Raw genomic sequence first — 26,186 nt, 5'->3', positions numbered from 1 at the left:
TCTGTGATCTGTCCAGCAGAGGGCTCTGAGCACACGGGTTACTGGGTCCTTCTTCAGGACATTTATCCATGCTTCAGATATATGGCACAACCTTTGGGAGAACAAAAACATTTGTTCTCACCGCCTGGGATAAATACTCACACTGCCCGGGATAATTACTTACACTGCCCGGGATAAACACACACACTGCCTGGGATAAACACTCACACTGCTCGGGATAAAGACTCACACTGGCCATGGTAAACACTCAAACTGCCCAGGATAAATAATCACACTGCCCGGGATAAACACTCCCACTGCCTGGGATAAATATTCACACTGCCCGGGATAATTACTCACACTGCCCGGGATAATTACTCACACTGCCCGGGATAATTACTCACACTGCCCGGGATAATTACTCACACTGCCCGGGATAATTACTTACACTGCCCGGGATAATAACTCACACTGCCCGGGATAAATACTCACACTGCCCAGGATAATTACTCACACTACTAGGTATAATTACTCACACTGCCCAGGATAAATACTCACACTGCCCGGGATAATTACTCACACTGCCCGGGATAAATACTCACACTGCCCGGGATAAATACTCACACTGCCAGGGATAAATACTCACACTGCCCGGTATAATTACTCACACTACCCGGGATAAATACTCACACTGCCCGGGATAAATACTCACACTGCCCGGGATAATTACTCACACTGCCCGGGATAAATACTCACTGAAGGTGATGTAGGACCAGATGTGCTCCAGACCCAGCAGCAGGAATCCTTCAGATGGGAACCAGATGTATCAGGAGATGGGTCATTGGGAGTGTGATGGATACTTGGGTGACCACCCCGACCAGGCACCACTTCCACCGGCAGAAGGAAGCTGAGCAGGACGGTGATAGGAAGAAAGAGTCATTCAAAGGAAATAATAAATCCAGTCACATTGTTGGCATACTGCAATGGGAGCTCTACTCCTCCTTCCTGGGAGCGTTATACTTATGTTACAGAAATCACCCATAGCAACCTCCCAACTCAGCCACTGGGGCATAGAACTGAGAGCACAACAGCATTTGCTGTGCTCTATAAGGAACTGGTAATACATAAATGATAAATAATGACTGGGAAATATATATTGGGATAAAAGGGTCAACAACCATCCTGTGTACAGATAATAAGCCATTCCCATCGCAGTTGATCAGTTTTCTCTGGGCCTTTGGTTGTACAATAAGCGCTGCTAACATCGATGCCACACAACCAATCAGATATCAGCCATGATAAAATCCTCACTGTTTTGTCGGAGAAACATAGCCAGAACCAAGGGCCCGATTCACAGGGGAGCGCTGATGTGCGAATTTGCATATGGAGCGATTATCAAATGACTGCCCATGTGTACGGGCCACAGCACGCATGTGTGAGCCCAAACAGTGATAGGAATACAGTAGCGTATGGATCTAATCGCACCACCCCCGCAGTCTGACTGACAGGAAGCCGGTGTTTGGTGGTGGTAACCGGACGTTTTCTGCCGGCAACTTTACAGCTGAGCAATCAGGTCTGAATCAGGCCCCAAGCCCCTAATTCCCTCCGATCTGCCTATACTCATACATGTAATTATAGCCTCAGGCATATACTGCTGCAATGCCCTCCCGGGGGCCTGATTCAGACCTGCTGATTAGGCTGCGAGCTGATAAACGCCGCCCCAGCGAATGCACGCCGCCCAAATGCCCTCTCTGCGCTGCAAGCAGATGTGAGCGCTTACACATTCCCCGCACAGAGCAAGAAACATTAGCTGTCTGCTCACCATCGTATGACTGTTACTCTATTCACAGCAGAAAAAAACCCCAGGACGTTCCCTTCAGCTGCACATTGTTCATTGAATTGGGGGCGAGCGCTGACATCATCAGTGGCGGATTCAGGGGGGGGGGCACCCGGGCACGTGCCCCCTGTCATTTTGTAGATGAGGACCAGAGCTTTCCAACGAGCCCAGCCCCATGTCTCTAGCCCCCCGGGAACTGGAGATATCGCATGGCAAAGCTGTAACATTTTTTCCCCATAGGATTATATGGGACCCGTCAATTCCGACCCCCACCCGGTTCTGATGGCTGCCAGTCCCCCCCTGGCATCACAGGAGCTTGTGGTTGATGTCATTCAATTCCAAATCGCTGGGCCTTCAATATGATATCAGGTCCATATCGGTCAATCAGTTCCAGAGATATAGCGTGTAAATCGATTTTTTTTTTTAAATGTAATTTCATGGCTGCTCATGTTCTTTGAGGGCAGATTACTCTGGAACCAAACATTCCAGTTTTACTGGACCAAAATCATTCAAAGCCCACTCAAAAGTTCTTCAATATGATGTGATATGTAAATGGGTCAGTTAGTTCCGAAGATATAGCCGGTTAAATGAGATAACTGGTTAAAGGGGGGGGAAGGGTGGTTTTCTCTCCCCCTCACACCAGAAAATGCAGGGACTAGGCTGGTGTAAAAGGGGCCAACCTGGGAATGCATTTTCTGGTGTGAAGGGGGTATTATTTCAAATAGCTGGGACCTGCAGTGCTCGGAATACAGCCAGGCTCTGCCACTGTCAGTGGCTATCACTTCTGCCTGGTGGCGGCTGTCCCCCATTTACCACGAGCATGTATTCCCCGTTGGTAATGAGCATGTAATCCCACATAGCAACGAGCATGGAACCTCTGGCAATGAGCATGGAACCCTTTGCAATGAGCATGTAGATAAGCAGCACTTACTGTATGTAGCATAATTAGGTACTTGTGTAGTTTCATGGCGCCGTGCGTCTGAGTCCCCTTGCGGGGACTATTTAAAATCAACTCCATGCCAACATGGATAGTGGGGGTATGAACTATCCATGTTGGCATGGAGTTAAGTTACTTTTTTTAACATAGTTTGTGGCGAGCTTAGAACCCGGAAGTAGCACGGCGCCATGCTGGCGCCGTGAAACTACACAAGTACCCATCATTTTTAATAGGCATTATGGTGTTTGGCATAATACATAATGGACATCATGCCGTGTAACTTAATGTGTAATGGACATTATGGTGTAAATGTTTAATGCAAGCCTTTGGTGGACAATGTCCCTGTTTATGAAGCGTATTGTGAATTTTGGCTCAATCCGTGTGGCATTATGTGAATTTTGTCTCAATCCGTGTGGCATTATGTGAATTTTGGCTCAATCCATGTGGCACTATGTGAATTTTGGCTCAATCCATATGGCATTTTATGAATTTGGCTCAATCCGTGTGGCATTATGTGAATTCTGGCTCAATCCGTGTGGCATTATGCGAATTTTGGCTCAATTCATTTGGCATTATGTGAATTTTGGCTCAATCCGTGTCTTATTATGTGACTTTTGACACAATCCATGTGGCATTATGTGAATTTTGGCTAATTCCATCTGGCATCATGTGTAAGGGGCAAGTATAATGGGGTCTAGTATTTTGTTGCATAATGTGTAGAAGTTGTATATGGTGTTGTACACTACACTCAAGGACACACCCCCTGTTGAGTGGCCACACCCCCTTTTCCGGAGCGCGCCTTCGGCGCACGCACAACTACATCCTTCACTTTTGTTGGCTTGGTGGGCCTGCATACTTTAAATGCCAGGGCCTATTTTTAATCCCATTCCCACCCTCTCTCTGCCGCTCTCTTAGCATGTACACTGGCGCCACTAACACTGCCCCTCCCCCACCTAAACCCTCTTTTATCATGGTGCCCCCCCTGGACATCATCCACCCGCTTTGAGCAGTGGAGCATCTGTGTTCACTGGGGTCCACCCAGCGGTTCTATGGGCACCCCCAGCGTTTCTGTGGACATGCCCATGAGGCATTTAAAAATTTTGGGGACGGCGTTTAGTGCAGGGCCCGCACATGCGCACTCCCCCACCATCGGGGAGCGGCCGGATTCGGACCTGTACAAGCAGGCCTGTATCGGCCCCTGAGTCTCCCAGGAGAGGAATAATACTGCCTGCAGGCGGAACATAATGCAGGAGGCAGGAGCCTGACTATGGGCCTGATTCAGTAAGCCCCATACACATTCCGTGATCCCTGTCAGCACCGATACTGGCAGCTGTGGTGACTTGCTGATGCCAGTGGGAAAGGGTACATGCAGGGAGGGGGTCGTTACCGATGTGCGGGAGTGCAGAACATGTTACATATCGCATGTACACACTAGGCGAGATAGTAAAAGACGTCTCTCAGAAGGGCCCTTCTATGCTGCACTGCAGGTGGGGCAGATGCAACATGTGCAGAGAGAGTTAAGACCCCCATACACTAGTGTGAGGTATCACATGCTATACCCACCAACTCACCAGGCAGCTCTTGGGTGACAGGACCGCAAACTATACTTTGTATGTTGTTGATTTTTTTTTTTTTATTCAATAATTTTTATTGAGTTTTTTTTGTTTATGCAATAAAACAACAAATTAAAAAGAAAAACTAACTCAAAACAAAAAGAATAAACAGCAAGGTAGTCATGTCAGCTACATAGACATAAAAGTTACTGCAATGTACTGTACTTTACGAGTACAAGTATACATATCTCATCCGAGCGTAGTCAGACTTATACAGTATCGTAGTACATTATCATATCCACCTGAATGGGCCATTCGGGCTCAACACTACAAGGATTAATAGGAGTATGTACTGTAAGTGATCTACTGTACGTTCACAGAATTGCTATAACACAGACCACGGAGATCTAACAGAATACTCATACTGGAATAAAATGCAAAAAAAGAAGAAAAAAAAAAAGGAAAAAAATCGAAATAAGTATTCTATACATTGTATGCGGCCCTTTTGCGCACCTGTGTAACGTACGTGATCCCAGTCAGGGCTGCGCAATACTTTAACTTTTCATGGCAGCCATGATAATCTGTTCCAGCACAGGAACACGCCTCGGATCGGGACCAGAGGAAAATGAATTGCGATGTGGCCACTTTTCATCCCACCCCTCGTTCCGTAAGCTCGGAATCAGATGAAAAGTGGCCATATCGCATTAGTGAATGGGGCCTTTAGATTTGGCTGGGGTGTGTACAAACTGAAATCTAAATTGCAGTGTAAGAATAAAGCAGCCAGTATTTACCCTGCACAGAAACATAATAACTCACTCAAATCCAACTTTGCGGCTCCGACTCTGTGGAAGTCACTTCCTTGTACAGTTCTAGCGGCCTCCATGTTAGAGACCTTCGGAAACAGGGAAGCATTTCAATAATGTTCTTTTAGTGTCTGAAAAACAGAAGATACAATTCTTAGCTCTGATCTGTAGTATAATAATGAGGGTTTAATTGGGATCTAATTATTATTGGGTTCCCACTGAATCCAGTTCCTTACCTTTCTTTTTGTGGTTTTCTATGATCGGCAGGAAATATTGTGGTGGGAGGGCCGGTTTGGCATCGATAGACATATAGATAGATAGATAGATAGATAGATAGATAGAATCTACCTATATCTTATCTATTTAAAAAAAACTTAATATGAAAATGAAAATCAACATGTAATTTATAGTGCAGTATTCTTATCATCCGTTTCCTATTCTTATCATTAGTTTAGTAATCTATATGTCTATAGAAACTCCTCCTCATCCTCCTCTCTGTCTCCTCCTCCTCATCCTCACTCAGGGATATATCCTTTGCCAGACACAAACGGGTTTCTGGCGCTGTTAACAAATTTAGGATTTGGTCTCCGTATCCTCTTCCTCTTCTCGGGGACCTTGGTCTTCATCTCCTCTGCCTGCTGTCTGGGAACAAGAGCCAGTGCTGCCATAAAGGCACATTTATCTGGGTCTTCCAGCTTAGTACGCTTCGCAGCCGGGGGACCCTCACTTGGCTCTTCACCAAAATTCATGCTGGACATGACTGAACTCCAACCACCAACTGTCACTAGCACAGAGTAATGGCAGTTACTGGACACTAGCACCTGGCTGGCCTCTGTGACCTCATTATGACATCACTGCATGCTGCACCAGGGCCAGCAACAGAAATCTCAGGGCCTAGTACACTGATATCTCTGGGGCCCTCCACCTTGCCAATATTCATGACCTGTAAGCCCATGGATAACTAATAGCTCCTGGGTTAAGGGGCTAGTACATATAGATGTATTGTTCAGGTGTACACAAAGAAACACAGAGGGTGAGATGTACTAAGCCGTGAAAAGTAATAACATGGAGAGTGATAAACCACCAACCAATCAGCCCCCAACTGCCATTTCTCAAACCCAGACTATGATATGGCAGTCAGTAGCTGACTGGCTGGTGCGCTATCACTCTCCATTTTATCACTTTTCCAGCTTAGTACATCTGGCCCAGATAAAAACCACTTGGCCCATATAGTCTGCCCTAAACACATGTACACGCACACGCGTGCACATAGTATGATTTTGGAGTGTGTTAGGCGACTGTGTGTTCTTCCTCCAAGCACAGGGAGACTATACAAACTCCACACAAACAGGGCCAAATTACTCTATATATATATATATATATATATATATATATATATATATATATATATGCTGCACTAATGCTGAGCACAGTGGGCCATAAAGCACTATCTGCACTGTGACAGTGGATTGCTGAGTGAATATTATTTATTCTCATAATGAGACTGAGCGCCAGTGACGCTGCCACTTACCAACACACCCTAATACCGCCCCTATCCTGCAAGTGCCCCACAGCACGACACTGCCACTTTCCAACACACCCTAATACCGCCCCTATCCTGCAAGTGCCCCACAGCACGACACTGCCACTTTCCAACACACTATTACCGCTCCTATCCTGCAGGTACCCCACAGCACCCCACTGCCACTTTCCAACACACACTATTACCGCCCCTATCCTGCAGGTGCCACACAGCACCAAACTGCCACTTTCCATCACACACTATTACCGCCCCTATCCTGCAGGTGCCACACAGCACCACACTTCCACTTTCCAACACACCCTTATACTGCCTCTATCCTGCAGGTACCCCACAGCACCACACTGCCACTTTCCAACATACACTATTACCGCCCCGATCCTGCAGGTGCCACACAGCACCAAACTGCCACTTTCCAACACACACTATTACCGCCCCTATACTGCAGGTGCCACACAGCACCAAACTGCCACTTTCCAACACACACTATTACCGCCTCTATCCTGCAGGTGCCACACAGTACCCCACTGGCTCTTTCTCCTGCAGAACCTCTCCCCTTAGGTGCACCAGACCGTCACCACTGTAGGGACAGAGCAGAGAAGGGCCCAACATTGTGCGTCACGTGACCTCATTCAGCACAGCACAGGGATCCGCACTGGTGACCAGGGGGGTTACCAGCGGGGAATCAGAGCTATTAACTACCGTGCTACAGTTCCCTTACAGGTGGGCGCACCGAGGGCTGATGCTAGGGTCCTCTTACCCATTATGCCCACACTAATGCTGCTTGCGCATAATGCCCACAATAGTGCCCCTTACCATTATAGTTACACACCTCCCAATGGTACACACTTACCCCCCATGCTACACAGTTACATACTGCCTGCAGAGATCACTGGCAGCATAGCTGTTAAACTACTCAGGGGGGTGTATTTATGTATTGCATTAAGCAGAAACATATAGCTACCATAAGCCCCATACACACTAGAGGAGAATGTAGGGTGACTTTTGCTGTATAGCCAACGCCCCACATGTTCAGCCGATGCTGGTGATGTCACTGAGCGATATCATTTACCAATATCGTTTAGTGTACACTCAATCTCATTGAATAATATCGACGTGCCCCTAGTCATCTAGTCTACATGGGGATTTAGAGTTGACACTTATTTCTGTACATTTTCCCAGGCAGTCCCGCTCGTCGGTAACAGGGAGATAAAGATTTTTAAATGAATTACTAGCGCACCTACCGTGTGCTAGGGACAGCCCGCTGAGTAACGCTCGGTGCAGCTGTCCCCTACAAACATCCCAGCAATTAGCGACTAGGGCTATGTATTAACCCCTGTAGTGGAGTTTTTTTTTTAGGGAGTGCTCCCCACTGGGCAAGTTTTTTTAGGGAGCGCCCCCCCCCCCCAAAAAAAAAACTTGACCTAAACCCCCCCACTACTGTGTCTCCCAAAGCCCAAATTCGCACCTTGGTGTTTGCAGCTTTATGGGGCTCTGGGGGTAATTCAGACTTGATTGCACTGCCACGGCCAGCAGTCAGGTAGACGCCCCCCCCCCCCCCCCACACTATAGTGACATCCCGCTGTGCGGATGGATGTGGACCCTGTGCAAAGACTTCGCGAAAATGACCATAATTCTTCATTACTGGATCACCATCGCATGTTTTTGCACTGGGCACCAGACATTACCAGCTAGGAGTAGCCAGAGACGTAGTCAGCGGCATAACCGGCCTGGAGCCTAGAACACACACCCTCCCCTAAAGTGCTCAGACACACCTGTGGTTTCCATGGCGCTCCCAGCATTAAACGTCCGTTACCACCCACAGACGCAGGGTTCCTGTCAATCACCCTGCGCACGGCTTGTGAATAGACAAAGTAGCAGGACGTAATCGCTGGTCAGCATCGCACACAGACATTGTGGCCAATACGCATTCACAGTTCATCAATATTCGGCTGCTTGCAGTCAGGTCTGTGAGCAGCTGTGTGCAGCGGCGGATCCAGGATAAAATGACAGGGGGGGCACCATGATAAAAGAGGGTTTAGGTGGGGGAGGGGCAGTGTTAGTGGCGCCAGTGTACATGCTAAGAGAGCGGCAGAGAGAGGGTGGGAATGGGATTAAAAATAGGCCCTGGCATTTAAAGTATGCAGGCCCACCATGGCGACAAAAGTGAAGGATGTAGTTGTGTGCGCGCCGGAAAAGGGAGTGTGGCCACTCAACAGGGGGCGTGTCCTTGAGTGTAGTGTACAACACCATATACATCTTCTACACATTATGCTACAAAATACTAGACCCCATTATACTTTCCCCTTACACATGATGCCAAATGGAATGAGCCAAAATTTACATAATGTCAAATGGATTGAGCCAAATTCATAAAATGCCACACGGATTGAGACAAAATTCACATAGTGCCACATGGATTGAGCCAAAATTCACATAATGCCACACGGATTGAGACAAAATTCACATAATGCCACACGGATTGAGCCAGAATTCACATAATGTCACACAGATTAAGCCAAAATTCACAATACGCTTCATAAACAGGGACATTGTGCGCCAAAGGTGCGCATTAAACATTTACACCATAATGTCCATTAAACGTTAAGTTACACGCCATTACGTCCATTATGTATTATGCCAAACACCATAATGCCTATTAAAAATTATGCTACATAAGTGCTGCTTATCTACATGCTCATTGCCAAGGGTTCCATGCTCATTGTCATGTGGGATTACATGCTCATTGCAAAGGGGAATACATGCTTGCGGTAAATGGGGGACAGCCGCCGCCAGGCAGAAGTGATAGCCACTGACAGTGCCAGAGCCTCGCTGTATTCAGAGCACTGCAGGTCCCAGCTATTTGAAAAAATACCCTTTTCACACCAGAAAATGCATTCCCAGGTTGGCCCCTTTTACACCATCCTAGTCCCTGCATTAAACCGGCTATATATTCGGAACCAACTGACCCATTTACATGAGACAAGTATCATATTGAAGAACTTTTGAGTGGGCTTTGAATGATTTTGGTCCAGTGAAACTGGAACGTTTGGCTCCAGAGTAATCTGCCCTCAAAGAACATGAACAGCCATGAAATTACATTTCAAAAATAAAAAAATCAGTTTACATGCAATATCTCTGGAAACAATTGACTGATATGGACCAGCCTGATATCATATTGAAGGCCCAGCGATTTGGAATTGAATGAGATCAACCACAAGCTTCTGTGATGCCAGTTGGGGAACTGGCAGCCGTTGGAACGGGGTGGGGGTCAGAATTGACGGGTACCATATTATCCTATGGGGAAAAAATGTTACAGCTTTGCCAGGCGATATCTCTGGTTCCCTGGGGGCTAGAGACACGGGGGTGGGCTCGTTGGAAAGCCCTGGTCCTCAGCTACAAAATACACGTGCCCCAACCCTGAATCCGCCACTGGCTGTGTGGTAGATCAGGCCACTGTAAAGGGGCCTGCACACGAGGCGATATGAGGGCTATTTCTAAGCGATATCACTAGATCACTTAGAAATTAAGCACGGATCACTGTGTGTATTCCCCCGGCGACGGCTGATGCACGGTCCCGTGTGTCACCTGACTAGATGGATACTGTCGGCATTATATCATTTTTATACAGATCTACATGTATTGTCAGTATTGTAATTGATACCCTTTATGTGCATCTTAGATATTTTTTATAGGTAAACAATTCCCCACAGTATAGCGTATATCCTAATCCCACACAACGGCTGTGCTGTAAATGCCACCTGTCCCAATATACAGACAAGGACCTACAGTATACTTCTTGTTCCCGGCCTTTTTTACCATTAAAATAAAACATAAAAAAAACCACAATTCTCTTTTTAAACAAAAAACTTGTTTCATTATTCAAACATCAGTCAGCACATAAAAAACAAGGTGCACACTATAGGTTACAGAACAATAGGCAGTAAGGTGTTACTGAATTATACATACAAATATTGCTTTGTCCACCAGAGGGCAACATATTGTTACCTTCTCCATGGGCAGTTAGTGTATCTGTATCAGCCAACATAGATCAACACAAATGTGGGCAACCATCCGCCATACTCTGTGAGACGTTATGTGTGCGAAGGGGTGGGGCTAAATATGCAAAGTGTGCATATCTAGCCCTGCCCCCTTGTTGGAGACCCGCATATTGCGTGATTTTCATTACTGTCGGAGACCCGCATATTGAGGGATTTGCATTACTGGAGGCAGGGTTCTCCCGGAGAGGAGACTGTAAAAGTCGGCCACCCTGTTCTAACAGGAGCAGCAGCAGGAGTAGCAGCAGGAGCACCGGGACTCAGAATGCAGAGATTAGGTGGCAGCATCCCTATTAACAATAGCTTCCGCAGACCCCGCGGCGCCCAAACTTACCCAGCACCTCCAAGTAACCGCGGGGTCTGCGGAGCTATTGTTACGCCACTGCAGGACACCACATGTCTGCTCCCCTTGCAAAATAATAACAGAGGATGGGATGCAGTTAAAATGCCAGCGGTCGGGATCCCGGCGTTCAGAATCCCGACGCCGGAATCCCGACCGCCGAAATCCGACACATTGACCCTCCGTGGGTGTCCACGACACCCCTGGAGGGAGAATAAATTAGTGTGCCGAGCGTAGCGAGGCACCGGGCCCGCTGCGTGGCGAGCGCAGCGAGCCCGCAAAGGGGGGCGATCCACGTCCCCCCCTTGTCGGCATTTCGGCTGTCGGGATTCCGGCATCGGGATTCTGAACGCCGGGATCCCGACTGCCGGGATTCAGTACTGAATCTCAGAGGACACCACAGGCTGCGAACAGCAGAAATATATTTCTGATTGACCTGTGTGGCATCTGTGCCTTTGAAGTTTCTTCGGCCTCCGAGTCCAGGTCTGTGCTTGCTGCACTGCCACAGCTCCGAGTCCCCTCTCTCTGCCCTGCTTTCCCACATTGCTGCCACAGCCTGGCTCCACCTCAGTCCTCCACCTGCCGGCTCTTGACTTCCTCCATGGCAGATGCACAAGTGTTCCCCTTCCCTGTCAATCAAAGCCGTCCAGCATCTCACAGGACTGGCTCTGGATACCTCCAGAGGTACACACTCTGATACTGTAGGGCAGTGGTGGCCAACCCGTGGCTCTTGAGCCTCATGCGGCTCTCCCCATTGTAAAGTGCGGCTCCTGCTCCCACTGCTGCCCGCCGCCCACCGTCCGTCCCAGTCCCCCCTGCTGCCAGTTCCCTGAATCCCTTCTCCTTCTGAGGGGAGGAGAGTGCGCATTGCGCATCTCTCCTACCCCTTACTGTGCATCCTTGTGACTGGGCTGTCTGCCAATCAGAGCTTGTGGGCCAACATCCAATCAGGAGCCGGCCAGCGAGCTTTGAATGGTGGACGGCCCAGTCACAGGGAAGTGAGGGGGAAGGAGACGCGCGGTGTGCTGTGCTCACCTCCCTTCGGTGACATGACAGGAGGACTGCAGGGGGACACCAGACTGTCTTCTCCCCACCCGGCAGCAGCAGCAACAATGGTGAGTGCTGCTGCTGGGGAATTTGCACTGTGGGGGCATAGCAGTTTGTGGCACTGTGGGGGCAAAGCAGTTTGTGGCACTGTGGGGGCATAGCAGTTTGTGGCACTGTGGGGGCATAGCAGTTTGTGGCACTGTGGGGGCATACCAGCTTTTTGGCACTGTGGGGGCATACCAGCTTTCTGGCACCGTAGGGGCATTCCCGGCACCGTGTGGTGTATACCTGGCACCGTGGGGGGCATATGTGTATCTGGCACTATTGGGGGCATATGTATATATGGCACTGCACTATTGGAGGCATATTTGTATCACACCCACCCAAGGGGTCAAAATAGACTACACCCCTTTTTTTGGCGCATGCGCCTTCGGTGCATGCATGATGTCGGCTCTTTAGCTTGACTACCGATATTTTTCGGCTCTTTACCTCTGACCGGTTGGCCACCCCTGCTGTAGGGCAAATAAGCTGTCATTACCTCATGCACAGTGCTTGCCACCTGTATGTAGCTGGGCTGGTAAGTTCTGCTGCTTTGGAAGCACAGTGTACACTGACAGTAGTAGCATCATACGCCCCCATTAGTCAGTCACACAGCATATGAGAGGCCAGGCAAGTAGAACCAGAGGCGTAGGGAGGGCGGAGCCACCGGAGCTCATGCTCCGGGCGCAGATTGGTCGACTGGCGCCGCCGGCCCGCCCCCCCTCCGCAAATGATCCCTGCACAAGTAAGTTAAAGTATCACTACTAACGGGCAGCGTGCGCCGGCGCCTGCCTCCTGCCCTGCTCGCCCGGTCCCTGCCGCCAAGCATCACGGACGGTGAGGCCGGGCGGCGGGCTGACACTCCTATGTCCTCTCTCCTTGCTGCTGCTGCTCGGTCCGGCTTCCGGGCAGCGCAGCGTAGTAGCTCTATTGACTCCTCCCAGAGTCACCTGCCTGAGTCTGCTAGAAGTTGTGCTGCTGCCGCCCGTGACGCCAGTGGCGGAACGTCCCGGCTGATGGGTGGCTTAGGGAACGTACTTAATGTGCCGCCAGCCCAGTGCCCCAATCCAACAAGCTCACCACTGTAGTACCTATAGCCGGGTCGTGTCTGCTGCGCTGGATGTTACATTGCAGCACGCCCCGCTCCTCATCTCATCTCTCTCTGCTGCTGCTCAGATGCCGGCTCCAGCGCTGTGTGTTGACGTTACACACAGTGCCGCACGAGCAGTCAGCCATGCAGGATCCTGGCTGTGCTGTGGCTGGCTACTGTGCCGGGCGTCTGCTGTGCTGGATGTTACGCTAGCAGCACACCCCGCTCCTCATCAGAATGGAACTGAGGCTCAACACCAGCAGCTTTTCCCTGATTGGAGACTCACAGCCAAGCTACAGTGCACTGGACTGGGGGGCACACAGCAGTGTGAGTAACCCAAAACCCAGCTCATTCCCATTCTGTCACTGCAGGAAATTAAACAGGGTTGCCAACCCTCCCGGAATGGCCGGCCCCTCGGAAAGGGGGGCAACCCTACATATTAAAGTGGGGGGCACCAACGTTGATCTTGCCTCCGGGTGCCTGGGACGAATTTACGCCACTGCGTGACGCCCTGTCAACCCATTATTCAAGGTGTTATTTTTTTTTTTTTACAGCTAATTGTTATTAATAATGAACATAGTAATAAACTTGGGGTTTGGGGGATTCGTGGGGCACATGGGAGGGGGGGGGGAGAGAGTGAATCTCTCTGGCTTCTGCTGCTGCCCTGCTGTGCTGTATATATTTTTATCTGTATATATATTTATTTATTTACAGCTGTCATCATCTTATATAGCGCAGCAGGTTCCGTCAGTGTCTTATATAGCGCAGCAGATTCCGTTACATCGTCTTATATAGTGCAGCAGATTCCGTTACATCGTCTTATATAGCGCAGCAGATTCCGTTACAGTGTCTTATATAGTGCAGCAGATTCCGTTACATCGTCTTATATAGCGCAGCAGATTCCGTTACAGTGTCTTATATAGCGCAGCAGATTCCGTTACATCGTCTTATATAGTGCAGCAGATTCCGTTACATCGTCTTATATAGCGCAGCAGATTCCGTTACAGTGTCTTATATAGCGCAGCAGATTCCGTTACAGCGTCTTATATAGCGCAGCAGATTCCGTTACAGTGTCTTATATAGTGCAGCAGATTCCATTACAGTGTTTTATATAGTGCAGCATATTACGTTACAGTGTCTTATATAGCACAGCAGATTCCGTTACATCGTCTTATATAGCGCAGCAGATTCCGTTACAGTGTCTTATATAGCGCAGCAGATTCCGTTACAGTGTCTTATATAGCGCAGCAGATTCCGTTACAGTGTCTTACATAGCGCAGCAGATTCCGTTACAGTGTCTTATATAGCGCAGCAGATTCCGTTACAGTGTCTTATATAGCGCGGCAGATTCCGTTTCAGTGCCTTATAACGGAACAGATTATATAGCGCAGCAGATTACGTTACAGTGTCTTATATAGCGCGGCAGATTCCGTTACAGTGTCTTATATAGTGCAGCAGATTCCATTACAGTGTCTTATATAGTGCAGCAGATTCCATTACAGTGTCTTATATAGTGCAGCAGATTCCGTTACAGTGTCTTATATAGCGTGGCAGATTCCGTTACAGTGTCTTATATAGCGCAGCAGATTCCGTTACAGTGTCTTATATAGTGCAGCAGATTCCGTTACAGTGTCTTATATAGCGCAGAAGATTCCGTTACAGTGTCTTATATAGCGCAGCAGATTCCGTTACAGGGTCTTATATAGCGCAGCAGATTCCGTCACAGTGTCTTATATAGCGCAGCAGATTCCGTTACAGCGTCTTATATAGCGCAGAAGATTCCGTTACAGTGTCTTATATAGTGCAGCAGATTCCGTTACAGGGTCTTATATAGCGCAGCAGATTCCGTCACAGTGTCTTATATAGCGCAGCAGATTCCGTTACAGCGTCTTATATAGTGCAGCAGATTCTGTTACAGTGTCTTATATAGTGCAGCAGATTCCGTTACAGGGTCTTATATAGCACAGCAGATTCCGTTACAGCGTCTTATATAGTGCAGCAGATTCTGTTACAGTGTCTTATATAGAACAGCAGATTTCGTTACAGTGTCTTATATATTTCAAATGTAACATGCCAACACATGTTAGCCACTCCCCCAATTAATTCCCGGGGGGGCGCAAAATATGCCCTTGCTCCGGGCACCTACACCGCTGAGTAGAACAGATCCCCTGGTGAGCGCTGCACAGTGCTGAGCAGTAAGTGGAGCAGTTGGTTACTTACTCAGTATCTCCCTGCCCATCTGCTGGGCATACAAGCAGCAGTGAGTAGAAGTTAAGGAACGCATTGCCCAGCATACAGCACATTCTCACAGTGGCAGAGCTCCCCCGCATCTCCTGGTACTGTGGCAGTCCACCCCTGGTGTACTCTTGTGCCCCCAAAGAGATTTTAATTGCAGCCAATGCTGCTCAGAGGAAAACCTCCTTTGCTTGTGGAAGCTGCAGGTCTGTGAGGGGTTAACAGACTCAGCTAGTGTCCTAGTGTCCCAGCTCCCCTGCACATGAGACAGGAAGCTGGGAGGTCAGAGGTGATCCCAGCAGCAGTGTGAGAGAGAGAGAAAGTGTGCAGAGGGGAGAAGAGGTTGTATCCTGAGCCAGGAAGCATGCAGACAGAGATGCTGTGCAGAGAGAAGCACACATCTGAGACCAGGCACTGGGAGCAAGGACCCAGCAGTGAATGACAGCCAGCACTGCTGACCAGAAGAAGGGGTGAGCAGCATGTGAAGGGAGATAGAGCCCTGTAGGAGTGACTGCAGTGACCTACAGCACGGAACTAGGCAGAGAGGGACATTGCAGCCCATCTGGGAGTCACCCAGAGGACCACACAGCACCCAAGACAGGCAGTGGCCAGCCAGGAGCTGGCAACTGCAGCTGATTGTTCAGGTACTGGGGTGTTGGATACCCCCACTAACAGGACTGCCTGTTTGCCTCTGATACAGGAGATTGCCCTAAGGGATGGGAATCTGCCTGCCCCTCTTAGAGAGGATTGTTGATCACTTTTGATATACATAAAAGTAGTGTGCACACTAAGGCCCTTATTCTGATCGGTGCGGATATTCCCGCATTCTTACGGTGCGGTCCGCACGCCACGGTGTTTTGCCGCGTGCGGCCATCGTCCGTAGAAACGCCCACGTGTCCTCCGCATTCGGACGGACTCACTCTTTAAGAACAGGGCGTGTTTACGGACGACATACAAACCATGCGTGTGCGGGAGAAACACTCCGATTCGGCACGGTATTACAGAGTATTACAGAGTATGCTCGGGAATACCGCATCCGAACGGGAGCCAAGCAGTGCTACCGCACGTAAGCGGAGTATTTACGCCAAACAACCCACTATGAAGTATCTTCTGCTATACATCACATGACCCACTTATTCAATTACCTATCCTCATGGATCCTGTGGGTGTTTAGTACGGGTTCCTTGAAGCAGCAATGGTTTCAATTAAAGCACTGACAAGCGTCCTATTAGTGAGTAATGAGTAAAGGAGTAGATTCTATTGGGTTCAGGTGTTAATGGTTGTAGTCATTAGGCGTACGTTCGCCTACCGCATGAACGAGTGGTGTCCGCAAAGCAATAGTACACTTGTGGACACCGCACATTTCTGGCCTTTTTGATCGCGTGCATTCGGAGTGGTTTCCGAATGTACGCCCCCCAACATAAGTGTACTCCCCCGTGTCCGCCCATGTTTCCGCCCCGTTTTGCCCACTTTGAAACTACGCCCATGTGCCATTCCGCATGACGCCCATAATACGCCCATATTTCCCGACTGATTGCGGCCAACAGTTTTGGACGGGATTTTGCCGAACTGGTACGGAGTCTAGGCGTGGCACATGCGCGTTGCGTTCTCCACGCATGCGCAGACGGCGAAAAGACGCGATCCGTAAGAATGCGGTAAAGTCCGCGTCAATCAGAATAAGGGCCATTGTTATGGCCTAATCACCTTGTGAGGATTTCCTTCGCGGGACCGTTATTCAAATTCAGGAACTGTGTTGTTTTGCACCAGGGACTACCGCGCAGTGTATATAGGGTGCATAGCGCCACCTGGCGGACATGTTGTGACGTAATATTATTCTGTCATATTGTTATTGTTGTGATGTCATTTATTGCGTAATTGTTCTCTCGTTAATCTGGTCATTGATTAGTTATAGCTTTAATTACTGATTGATATAAAGTGACTGTTTTGCATAAGTACGTGAGTGTATTGCAGTAACCCATTTACATATCTCCTTTAAATAAATATTTGTTGCTGCTAGCCGTAGTAGCCTTGTCTTTTGTGGGTTCTCCTTGGGTTGTGCCATTCCCTGCCACAGGTTCTCCGGAAAAAGCCGTGAGGAAACACAGAACCGCTGGAGATGCGAAGAACCGCCACTCCACCAGCCCAAGCCAATCCGAACTCGATTGGGGCCATCATCGGAGCGATGACCGAAATGACCAGGATGATCCGTGAGATGCGTCAGGAATGGGCGGAGGATGAAAAGGAAAGACAGCAACGTGAAGGTGGCAGAAGGCATAGACGGCAACAGAATCCCCAATGGAGGTCAGAACGACTACACACTGTGAGAAGGCACGGGAGAAGTAGTCCACCGGCAGTGTTCCAGAACGTGTCAAGAGCATCCGGTGTAACTCAGATGACCAATAGGCCGCGAACCGGCCCAAGAAGGATCACAGGTCGTGTCCTGTGGTTTGATGTGCCACGCGGATATGGATACATTAGACGTGCAGACAACGGGCGTAGCGTCTATGTCCATTACACCGCCATACAGAACAAAGACCCCCAGAATTGCTTCCGGAGCCTGAGCGATGGTGAAACTGTCGAATTTGAATAAACAAGCGGGAAGAAAGGCATCAAGGCCGCCAAAGTGACTGGGCCAAATGGAACACCGGTGCTGCGCAACAGACACGCCCCAGAACAGCATTGGCACTACCCACACCGTAAAGAGCCTCCACCCTACCACCAATATAGCGGAAGCAGAGTTGAACCGAGAGAGGTCAAGCAGGAGAACGAAAGGGTCAACACCAACCCTCCTCGACCAGGACAGATGCCCCGCCCACCAGAACCTGAGACCACAAGTGCAAGCGAGAAACCGGTCATGTGGAGTGAGGCAGTTCACCAGAGGCAGCAAGCAGCGACTAGGCCTCAACTTGCAGAGCCAACAAGAGAGTACGTCCCTAGAATGGATGATGCCGGTTACCGAGCGGCGAACCTAGGGCCAAGAAATGTCAGAATGGCTGAACCGGAGAGAAACTCCAAAATTGTGGTCCATATGGCCGTGACAGAGGCCGTGGAGCCATCAGAAGTGGAACCAGCTATACCGTTGCCTGAACCCAAGGCCAAGATAGAACCAGCAGAGAGAGATGAGAAGGCCGAGACCTGTTTCATCAATGGGAAGCCTGTAATGGACGGCGAGTACACGACCATCTCTGGGGAAGAATTTGCCTTCCAGATACAGCAGGCGATTCTGCGATCCAAGAGGCGAGATCGAGAGGCGAGACGTGCTTAAGTGCCGGTCGTATGCCGTAAGAGTGGGCGCCATCCATGGATGTCGATGAAGCACCTGGACCGCAGAGGGATGGTTGGCCCGGGGAGCCCACATTAGATAGGAAGGTAGTGATACTTGTAGTTGTTACGTAATGTATCATTGTCTGCAATTGTTTCATTTGCCGTTAGAATGTTTATTGAGAGGACTTTGTCCGGGACTTATTGGCTCTGGTTAATTTCCAGCAGGGAGGTGTGTGGCAGTCCACCCCTGGTGTACTCTTGTGCCCCCAAAGAGATTTTAATTGCAGCCAATGCTGCTCAGAGGAAAACCTCCTTTGCTTGTGGAAGCTGCAGGTCTGTGAGGGGTTAACAGACTCAGCTAGTGTCCTAGTGTCCCAGCTCCCCTGCACATGAGACAGGAAGCTGGGAGGTCAGAGGTGATCCCAGCAGCAGTGTGTGAGAGAGAGAAAGTGTGCAGAGGGGAGAAGAGCTTGTATCCTGAGCTAGGAAGCATGCAGACAGAGATGCTGTGCAGAGAGAAGCACACATCTGAGACCAGGCACTGGGAGCAAGGACCCAGCAGTGAATGACAGCCAGCACTGCTGACCAGAAGAAGGGGTGAGCAGCATGTGAAGGGAGATAGAGCCCTGTAGGAGTGACTGCAGAGACCTACAGCACGGAACTAGGCAGAGAGGGACATTGCAGCCCATCTGGGAGTCACCCAGAGAACCACACAGCACCCCAGACAGGCAGTGGCCAGCCAGGAGTCGTGACCAGCAGGAGCTGGCAACTGCAGCTGATTGTTCAGGTACTGGGGTGTTGGATACCCCCACTAACAGGACTGCCTGTTTGCCTCTGATACAGGAGATTGCCCTAAGGGATGGGAATCTGCCTGCCCCTCTTAGAGAGGATTGTTGATCACTTTTGATATACATAAAAGTAGTGTGCACACTAAGTTATGGCCTAATCACCTTGTGAGGATTTCCTTCGCGGGACCGTTATTCAAATTCAGGAACTGTGTTGTTTTGCACCAGGGACTACCGTGCAGTGTATATAGGGTGCATAGCGCCACCTGGCGGACATGTTGTGACGTAATATTATTCTGTCATATTGTTATTGTTGTGATGTAATTTATTGCGTAATCCTTCTCTCGTTAATCTGGTCATTGATTAGTTATAGCTTTAATTACTGAATGATATAAAGTGACTGTTTTGCATAAGTACGTGAGTGTATTGCAGTAACCCATTTACATATCTCCTTTAAATAAATATTTGTTGCTGCTAGCCGTAGTAGCCTTGTCTTTTGTGGGTTCTCCTTGGGTTGTGCCATTCCCTGCCACAGGTTCTCTGGAAAAAGCCGTGAGGAATCCAGAAGCTGCCGCCGTAATCAGCTCCAGATTCAGGTACCATCTTACACCACACCGTTACAGGGGCACTGTCACAGTACTCCCTGGGCTCCCCACTCTGCGGTGTGTAGTGATGGTCAGAGCAGGGCTCTGCTAGGGCCATGGTGAGGGGCAGCAGCAGCTGTCACGGGGCGGAGGCTGTGCTCAACACGTGATGTGCTGCAGTAACACCCACTCAGGAGAGGTGCTGTCACACACAGGGCCGATGGTAGGTGCCCTCCTGCAAACTATATATTTTACGCCCTCCTCCAAACACAGCACACTACATCAATGCAACTCTGCACCTCCCTGCATCACACTCACTACACTACCGCCGCTACCCTGCACACACTACGCTACCACACTACACTGCACCCCACTCCCCGCAAGTAATACTCTACAGCCGCAATGCTACCTTACACACAATATGCTAGCACCGCACCCCACTCCCAGCACACACTGCAGTGTGCAGCACACATTTCTTGGTGATCCATGAGGGTGGCAGGCTGGGCCCGTCGACGTCACCAGCGAAGTTACTGCACAGGCAGGCTTTGGCGATGCTGGCCTTCGCCCGAGTGCACTGGTTAATGCGAATAGATACCATGCACATGGGCATGGCATCTATTCACAGAGAAGCGGGGAAGGAAAGGCAGGCTATTCTCCTCCACAGCACACATTAATATGCATCCCCCCCCCCAGAAGACAGTAACACCCCACCCAGCACACATCACATACTGTACCTAACTGTGTGCTATCGTGGCTGGCTGTAGGGCTGGCTCCTCTTTCCATGCCTTCTAGCTCCTCCAGTGAGGATTGGGCTGGCTCCTCCAGTGAGGATTGCTCTCCAGTCTGTATACTCACAGGGGAGGGGGTGCGATGCTGCTGTTGCCAGCGCAACTCTGTCACACAGTGTGACAGGCGCAGGCAGCGGCTGTGGGCAGTAACACTGCAGATAGGAGCTGTGTGCGGGGATCAGAGGGCGGAGCCGTGAGCCAACACTCACAAGCTCAGCAGAGCACCATGGGAGGAGCTTCGCACGGCCGGGCTTCCGCCGCTATTTTGGATTAGGGCAAAATGCTGGAGCCGCGGCTGCTAACCACTGAAACTGCGGTCACGCTGTCCGCGGCCCAGCCAGGGTGGGAGAGTGGCCTGGCCAGCCCAATTCTAATGTTTTATGGTCCAGCCCACCGAGAAATGTCCCGGTTTCCCGGTGGGCCAATCCACCCATTTAGCAGGATGCAGATTTGTATGTCTACACATTGCGTTTTATCAGGATGCAGCAGGCTTGTGTCTATATCTTCTTAAGTAAGCATCCTGCTAAACAGCTCCTGTTCATCTGCATCCTGCTAAGATGTAATGTGTAGACGCAGCCATAGAATTACATGTGCAGACTCCTTCCTGCCCAGCAGGTCCTTCTAAAAGGGACCTGTCAAAACGCGATGTGTAGACGCAGCCAAACAGGGAGCATGCAGCATGTACATGCAGGGAAAGCGTGTGGCAGGTGGCCCAGCACTGTCCACAGTAATAGCTGTACATGGTGGCAGTACTGACTCCGGTGATGTGACAATATCTGAATAATAGTGGCACACACATTGCCCACCTGCCGATAAGCTGACTCCACCTACTGACAAAGTAGCCACACCCACTGACTGCTCAGGCCAGGGCCGTTTCGAGACAATTTGGGTCCCGGTGCGAAGAGTAAGCGCCAAAGACAGATTTACCGAAAAAGGGTGTGGCATTGCTATAAGGGGTGTGGCCTTGCAGGAAAAGACTATCTTACACCCCCAGACATTGGCCACCACATCCCACTTAATAATGCTAAAGACTCACATGAGCTAAAATTAGAAGTGACAGGCATTTCAGTGATGATTGTAGTATAAAGACAGACAAGTAGAAGTAAATGACCAGTCGTACATGTTTATTTGCATTGACAATTGTACATACGAATGCTGGAATGCTAATGTGTATGTAACAGGAAAATTGTCATGGAGCGATATATGTAACCATGGTTTGCAATAAACTGGTTTTAGCCCCTATGCTTCTTCTTATATCTCACAGCCCTTGTACAGTAGCTCGACTTCCCAGCAGGTGGCAGCATCTTTCACTCTGTGATCTGTCCAGCAGGTGGCAGCACTTGGGTGATCAGCATCCTGCACTCTGTGATCTGTCCAGCAGAGGGCTCTGAGCACACGGGTTACTGGGTCCTTCTTCAGGACATATTTATCCCCAGTTTCAGATATATGGCACAACCTTTGGGAGAACAAAAACATTTGTTCTCACTGCCTGGGATAATTACTCACATTGCCTGGGATAAATACTCACACTGCCAGGGATACTCACACTGCCCGGGATATATACTCACACTGCCCGGAATAAATACTCACACTGCCCGGAATAAATACTCACACTGCCCGGGATAATTACTCACACTGCCCGGGATAATTACTCACACTGCCCGGGATAAATACTCACACTGCCAGGGATAAATACTCACACTGCCCGGGATAATTACTCACACTGCCCGGGATAAATACTCACTGAAGGTGATGTAGGACCAGATGTGCTCCAGACCCAGCAGCAGGAATCCTTCAGATGGGAACCAGATGTATCAGGAGATGGGTCATTGGGAGTGTGATGGATACTTGGGTGACCACCCCGACCAGGCACCACTTCCACCGGCAGAAGGACGCTGAGCAGGACGGTGATAGGAAGAAAGAGTCATTCTAAGGAAATAATAACTCCAGTCACATTGTTGGCATACTGCAATGGGAGCTCTACTCCTCCTTCCTGGGAGCTTTATACTTATGTTACAGAAATCACCCATAGCAACCTCCCAACTCAGCCACTGGGGCATAGAACTGAGAGCACAACAGCATTTGCTGTGCTCTATAAGGAACTGGTAATACATAAATGATAATAATGACTGGGAAATATATATATTGGGATAAAAGGGTTAACAACCATCCTGTGTACAGATAATAAGCCATTCCCATTGCAGTTGATCAGTTTTCTCTGGGCCTTTGGTTGTACAATAAGCGCTGCTAACATCGATGCCACACAACCAATCAGATATCTGCCATGATAAAATCCTCACTGTTTTGTCTGAGAAACATAGCCAGAACCAAGGGCCCGATTCACAGGGGAGCGCTGATGTGCGAATTTGCCTATGGAGCGATTATGGAATGACTGCCCATGTGTACGGGCCACAGCGCGCATGTGTGAGCCCAAACAGTGATAGAAATACAATAGCGCATGGATCTAATCGCACCACCCCCGCAGTCTGACTGACAGGAAGCCGGTGTGAGCAATCAGGTCTGAATCAGGCCCCAAGCCCCTAATTCCCTCAGATCTGCCTATACTCATACATGCATTTATAGCCTCAGGCATATACTGCTGCAATGCCCTCCTGGGGGCCTGATTCAGACCTGCTCATTAGGCTGCGTATATTTGGAGTCTAGCGAGCAGGTTAACGCCGCCCCAGTGAATGCACGCCGCCCGAATGCCCTCTCTGCGCTGCAAGCAGATGTGTGCGCTTACACATTCCCCGCACAGAGCAAGAAACATTAGCTGTCTGCTCACCATCGTATGACTGTTACTCTATTCACAGCATAGAATTACCCCAGCGTCTCCGTGGACACGCCCATGAAACGCCAGGTGTCCGACCTGTATCGCCCCATGCCTGTCAATCAGGGAGCGATTGACACCTGGAGTATAAATATATTGAGGACGGTGCTTGTTGCGGGGACCCGTACATGATCACTGCCCCACCATCGGGGAGCGGCCGGATTCGGACCTGTACAAGCAGGCCTGTATCGGCCCCTGAGTCTCCCAGGAGAGGAATAATACTGCCTGCAGGCGGAACATAATGCAGGAGCCAGGAGCCTGACTATGGGCCTGATTCAGTAAGCCCCATACACATTCCGTGATCCCTGTCAGCACCGATACTGGCAGCTGTGGCGACTTGCTGATGCCGGTGGGGAAGGGAGCGATTGCGGGGGTACATGCAGTACGAGGGAGGGCGTCATTAGCAATGTACGGGAGTGCAGAACATTAGCGATATCGCACGTACACATTAGGCAAGATAGTAAAAGACATCTCTCAGAAGGACCCTTCTATGCTGCACTGCAGGTGGGGCAGATGCAACATGTGCAGAGAGAGTTAAGACCCCCATCCACTAGCGCGAGGTATCACATGCGATACCCCACCAACTCACCAGGCAGCTCTTGGCTGACAGGACTGCAAACTATACAATGTATGTTTTTTTTTTTTAATTCAATAATTGTTATTGAGTTTTTTTTGTTTATGCAATAAAACAACAAATTAAAAAGAAAAACTAACTCAAAACAAAAAGAATAAACAGCAAGGTAGTCATGTCAGCTACATGCTCATAAAAGTTACTGCAATGTACCGTAGGAGTACAAGTATACATATCTCATCCGAGCGTAGTCATACTTATACAGTATCGTAGTACATTATCATATCCACCCGAATGCTCCATTGTATGTACTGTAAGTGATCTACTGTACGTTCACAGAATTGCTATAACACAGACCACGGAGATCTAACAGAATACTCATACTGGAATAAAATGCAAAAATAGAAGAAAAAAAAAGGGAAAAAAATCAAAATAAGTATTCTATACATTGTATGCGGCCCTTTTGCACACCTGTGTATCGTACGTGATCCCAGTCAGGGCTGTGGAATACTATAACTTTTCATGGCAGCTATGATGATCTGTTCCAGCACAGGAACGCGCCTCGGATCGGGACCAGAGGAAAATGAAATGCCATATGGCCACTTTTCATCCCATCCCTCGTTCCGTAAACTCGGAATCAGATGAAAAGTGGCCATATCGCATTAGTGAATTGGGCCTTTAGATTTGGCTGGGGTGTGTTCAAACTGAAATCTAAATGACAGTGTAAGAATAAAGCAGCCAGTATTTACCCTGCACAGAAACAGAATAACTCACCCAAATCCAACTTTGCGGCTCCGACTCTGTGGAACTCACTTCCTTGTACAGTTCTAGCGGCCTCCATGTTAGAGACCTTCGGAAACACGGAAGCATTTCAATAATGTTCTTTTAGTGTCTGAAAAACAGAAGATACAATTCTTAGCTCTGATCTGTGGTATAATAATGAGGGTTTAATCTGGATCTAATTATTATTGGGTTCCCACTGAATCCAGTTCCTTACCTTTCTTTTTGTGGTTTTCTATGATCGGCAGGAAATATTGTGGTGGGAGGGCCGGGTTGGCATCGATAGACATATAGATAGATAGATAGATAGATAGATAGATAGATAGATAGAATCTACCTATATCTTATCTATTTAAAAAAAAATTAATATGAAAATGAAAATCAACATGTAATTTATAGTGCAGTATTCTTATCATCCGTTTCCTATTCTTATCATTAGTTTAGTAATCTATATGTCTATTGAAACTCCTCCTCATCCTCCTCCTCTCTGTCTCCTCCTCCTCATCCTCACTCAGGGATATATCCTTTGCCAGACACAAACGGGTTTCTGGCGCTGTTAACAAATTTAGGATTTGGTCTCTGTATCCTCTTCCTCTTCTCGGGGACCTTGGTCTTCATCTCCTCTGCCTGCTGTCTGGGAACAAGAGCCAGTGCTGCCATAAAGGCACATTTATCTGGGTCTTCCAGCTTAGTACGCTTCACAGCCGGGGGACCCTCAGTTGGCTTTTCACCGAAATTCATGCTGGACATGACTGAACTCCAACCACCAACTGTCACTAGCACAGAGTAATGGCAGTTACTGGACACTAGCACCTGACTGGCCTCTGTGACCTCATTATGACATCACTGCATGCTGCACCAGGGCCAGCAACAGAAATCTCAGGGCCTAGTACACTGATATCTCTGGGGCCCTCCACCGTGCCAATATTCATGCCCTGTAAGCCCATGGATAACTAATAGCTCCTGGGTTAAGGGGCTAGTACATATGGATGTATTGTTCAGGTGTACACAAAGAAACACAGAGGGTGAGATGTACTAAGCCGTGAAAAGTAATAACATGTAGAGTGATAAACCACCAACCAATCAGCCCCAAACTGCCATTTCTCAAACCCAGACTATGATATGG

General features: G+C 49.0%; 1 long non-coding RNA gene across 1 annotated transcript; it reads right to left on the bottom strand.

Annotated features, from left to right (window-relative positions):
* Positions 1 to 661: 661 nt before the first annotated feature.
* On the bottom strand, positions 662 to 25,482 carry LOC146045320 (uncharacterized). Its single transcript, XR_014465410.1, has 3 exons — positions 25,055 to 25,482; positions 22,624 to 22,774; positions 662 to 886 (listed from the first exon to the last, which is right to left on the bottom strand). It is a non-coding gene; the product is annotated as an uncharacterized LOC146045320 (long non-coding RNA).
* Between the last annotated feature and the right edge of the window lie 704 nt (positions 25,483 to 26,186).

Source organism: Crinia signifera, chromosome 11 (assembly GCF_055691185.1).
Source record: "Crinia signifera chromosome 11, ASM5569118v1, whole genome shotgun sequence".
Taxonomy (NCBI): domain Eukaryota; kingdom Metazoa; phylum Chordata; class Amphibia; order Anura; family Myobatrachidae; genus Crinia; species Crinia signifera.
The sequence above is the reverse complement of the archived record's forward strand: the minus strand, read 5'-3'. Positions and strand labels throughout refer to the sequence as shown.